The sequence below is a fragment of the Mercenaria mercenaria genome, chromosome 8, assembly GCF_021730395.1.
Source record: "Mercenaria mercenaria strain notata chromosome 8, MADL_Memer_1, whole genome shotgun sequence".
In the NCBI taxonomy this organism is placed as follows: Eukaryota; Metazoa; Mollusca; class Bivalvia; order Venerida; family Veneridae; genus Mercenaria; species Mercenaria mercenaria.
Window position 1 is genome coordinate 51350623 of NC_069368.1, and position 4882 is coordinate 51355504.

Below are 4882 nucleotides of genomic sequence, written 5' to 3' on the forward strand. Positions count from 1 at the left end.
TATGTCCCTTTTACTTAGAATTTAAGGTTAATTTGTTGTATTTTCACTATATCTCATTATTACTAATGGATTTGATTCAAACTTAAATAGTTGTTCCACCTAATGACCCAGATGATGTGACATAAGGTGCTTAACTCTGACATAAATTTTTTATGATTATGCCCTTTTACTTCAAATTAAGTTGATTTTGATGTATTTTCACTATATCTCAATTATTACAAAATGGATTTGATTCAAACTTAAAATAGATGTTCCACCTCATCACCCACATCATGTGACACAAGGTGCATAACTCTGACACCAATTTTTCATGAATTATGCCCCTTTTTACTTAGAATTTAAGGTTAATTTTGATGTATTTTCACTATATCTCAATTACTACTGAATGGATTTGATTCAGACTAAAATAGATGTTCCACCTCATCACCCACATCATGTGACACAAGGTGCATAACTCTGGCACTATTTTTCTTGAATTGTGTCCCCTTTTACCTAGAATTTAAGGTTAATTTTGATGTATTTTCACTATATCTAAATTCTGATTGGCTTAGAGCCAAAGGAAGTAACCTTTTTTAGCTCATCTGATTTTTGAAAAAAAATGATGAGTTATTGTCATCACTTGAGCGGTTGTCGGCGTCGGCGTCGCGTCGGCGTCTGCGTCGGCGTTGCCTGGTTAAGTTTTATGTTTAGGTCAGCTTTTCTCCTAAACTATCAAAGCTATTGCTTTGAAACTTGAATACTTGTTCACCATCATAAGCTGACCCTGTATAGCAAGAAACATAACTCCATCTTGCTTTTTGCAAGATTTATGGCCCCTTTTGTACTTAGAAAATATCAGATTTCTTGGTTAAGTTTTTTGTTAGGTCAACTTTTCTCCTAAACTATCAAGCTTTTGCTTTGAAACTTGAATACTTGTTCACCATCATAAGCAGACCTGTACATCAAGAAACATAACTCCATCTTGCTTTTTGCAAGAATTATTGCCCCTTTTGGACTTAGAAAATCAGTTTTCTTGGTTAAGTTTTATGTTTAGGTCACTTTTATCCTAAACTATCAAAGCTATTCCTTTAAAACTTGCAACACTTGTTCACCATCATAAGCTGACCCTGTACAGCAAGAAACATAACTCCATCCTGCTTTTTGCAAGATTTATGGCCCCTTTTGGACTTAGAAAATATCAGATTTCTTGGTTAAGTTTTATGTTTAGGTCAACTTTTTCTCTTAAACTATCAAAGCTATTCCTTTAAAACTTGCAACACTTGTTCACCATCATAAGCTGACCCTGTACAGCAAGAAACATAACTCCATCCTGCTTTTTGCAAGATTTATGGCCCCTTTTGGACTTAGAAAATATCAGATTTCTTGGTTAAGTTTTATGTTTAGGTCAACTTTTTCTCTTAAACTATCAAAGCTATTGCTTTAAAACTTGCAACTCTTGTTCACCATCATAAGCTGACCCTGTACAGCAAGCAACATAACTCCATCCTGCTTTTTGCAATAATTATTGCCCCTTTTGGACTTAGAAAAATCATTTTCTTGGTTGAATATTATGTTTAAGTCAACTTTTCTCATAAACTATCAAAGCTATTGCTTTAAAACTTGCAACAGTTTTTCACCATCATAAGTGGACACTGTACATCAAGAAACATAACTCTATCCTGCTTTTTGCAAGAGTGATGGCCCTTTTTAGACTTAGAAAATCATGGGTAGGACAATATTTCTATTATACAAAAAAAATCAGATGAGCGTCAGCACCCGCAAGGCGGTGCTCTTGTTTAACCTTTGTACTGAGTTTCTTCCCCTTAAATTCCAGGAATTAGTCTATTTTTAGAAATCCTATTTTTAGATTTTCAATATTTTAGGTATTTTTCTAACTTTTTTATTATAAGTCCTATGTAAAAAGTAAAAACATTTTTCCGTGGTAACATGGGTCGGTAAGACACTTTTTTGTATTCACTTTTAGTGTATCTCTAATATTAGAGATTTAATATATTTACTAGTATTACTATACTAGTATTATACTAGTATTACTTATATGTGGAAGCCCAGGATGAAGTACTCCAAAGTATTTTTAAGATTCCTTATGGTTGCCATTCTTCTGTGACAAGACCATATGGTGGGGGTATGAGTCACTCCTGTGACAGTTCTAGTTTCTAATCAGTCAAGATGTTATTTATAACGGAATAAAATGTGCAAGTACTGCTTGTGCAGTTTTCAGTCTAAATGGGAAATATACAGGAGAATGTCTCTTGTCTATGAGTATCCTTAACATGCTGTATAAGTAGAGTGCCTCAAATTTATCTGATAGGCCACACAAAATTGGAAAATTGTTCATTACTCATTAGATTTCTGAAATCTGAGCGTGTGAAAAGAAATGCAGAAAACCGGAGCAAGTGAAGAAATATATTCAACTTATTTATAAACTAGAAAGCACCAGATAGGAAGTACAACCATTTTACATTAATAGTTATTCACCAGGAATAGAGAAAAATCATCTTGGTTTTGGTACAGTGTTGATATGCAGGCACAAAACATCTGGTGTGAAAGAAATATAAAAGCATTCAGAGTCTGGTCTATACTGTAGTGTAGTGTAATCGAATAATGTATGTGGTTGAAAATGTGACTGTGAAATAGGTAATAAACAGCAATACATAAGAATGATGTAGAACTGTGACTTGAGTAATTACTGTAAAACATAAGGGCTAGGGTAAAAATTCCAAGGATTAAATTTGTTGAAACATAGAGTTAAGGTTCGACATAGACCTAGATCCAAATTGGCCTGAAGACAACCCCATATTACTTGCACCACCCACATTTTAATACAAATGCTGATATTGTTAAGTGGCAAAAATGCAAACAGAAAAATGACATGACTTTAGAATAAAGATGTTTACACTTTATACCAGAATAATGAATGGTAAGTTTATTCATCTGTATTTCAGAAATACAAATTTATCTTACTTTTATAAGAAACATTCTACTGAAAGCCCATCTGCTTAGCTCAATAGGGAGAGCTACAGGTCGTCGGGTGGTGAATCTGATCCATAGGTGGGGTGTACCATGTATATTCTCGTGACAATTTGGCCTGTGTCTGAAATCATTCATCCTCCATCTCTGTTACATGGGGTGAAGTTGGCAGTTACTTGTGGAGAACAGGTTTGAACTGGTACAGAATGCAGGAACACTAGTTAGGTTAACTGCCTGCCGTTGCATAACAAATACTGTTGAAAAACAGCATTGAACCAGAAACAAAAATTCGACTGGCCAAGGGGAAATAAATGTCATGATGCATTATAGCTTGTGTGTATGTAATATGTTTTTATTGAGATAAAGTACATTTTAAAACAATTTGGACTGGAATTATAATCCTTGTGTACTGTTACATCAATGAAAGGTAGCCACCAACAGTTTATCACTTTTTATGCCCCCATCATCTACTGATGCGGGAGGCATATAGTGATCGTCCTGTCCGTCCATCCAGCCGTTCGTTCGTCCCTCCGTACGAGGTTAACCAAATGGGACCGTTTCGTCTAGCATCAATACCCCTTACTAGAATGACTTGATACTAATGCAGATGTAACCTGTGACCATTCCTCATCTTCAGACATCACCTAACCTCAGTTTGACCTTGACCTTGACCTCATTTTGGACTTAGGTTGCTTTATATGGGCCATCTCTTGGTTAACCAAATGGGACCGTTTCGTCTAGCATCAATACCGCTTACAAGAATGAATTGATACTAATACAGATGTAACCTGTGACCATTTCTCATCTTCAAACATCACCTGACCTCAGTTTGACCTTGACTTTGACCTCATTTTGGACTTTGGTTGCTTTATATGGGCCATTTCTTGGTTAACCAAATGGGACTGTTTTGTCTAGCATTAATACCACTTACAAGGATGAATTGATACTAATGCAGATGTAACCTGTGACCATTCCTCAGCTTCAAACATCACCTGACCTCAGTTTGACGTTGACCTCGTTTTGGACTTAGGTTGCTTTTTATCGACAAGGATGCCACCGGGGGCATCAAGCGTTTATTGAACGCAGCTCCTTGTTTTTTTCAGTTACGCAAAGAAAAAAATATGTTCCTGAAAAAAAAAATACTAAGTGCAAGTCTGATTTAGAACCTTTAATTTGGCAAAGGAACAGACTGGCTTATTTTATGTCTAGATAGACAGCCAAACATATGTCATCTTGTAAATCTTTGTCTGCAAACATGCATGTCAATAGTTTTAACGTAAGGCTTAGAAGAATCGAGACATTACAATGTTTAGTTATATAGGAGCAGTTTTTAGCTCGACTATTCGAAGAATAGTCTAGCTATTCTACTCACCCTGGCGTCGGCGTCACACCTTGCTTAAGTTTTTGCATGCAAGTACATACAGCTATCATTTAAAGGCATATAGCTTTGAAACTTATTTATTCTTTTTCTAGGTCAATTACCAACCTCACTGGGTCAAGTTCAATAACTCTAACATGTATTTTGAGCAAATTATGCCCCCTTTTGGACTTAGAAAATTCTGGTTAAAGTTTTACATGCAAGTTACTATCTCCAAAACTAATGCAGATATTGAATTGAAACTTCACATGTGTCTTCGGGGTTATAAAACTAGTTGATAGCACCAAGTCCCATAACTCTGACCTTCATTTTGGCCAAATTATGCCCCCTTTTGTACTTAGAAAATTTTGGTTAAAGTTTTGCGTGCAAGTACATACAGCTATTACTAAAAGGCATATAGATTTGAAACTTATTTTTTCTTTTTCTAGATCAATTACCTACCTCACTGGGTCAAGTCCCATAACTCTGACATGTATTTTGGCCAAATTATGCCCCCTTTTGGACTTAGAAAATTCTGGTTAAAGTTTTGCGTGCAAG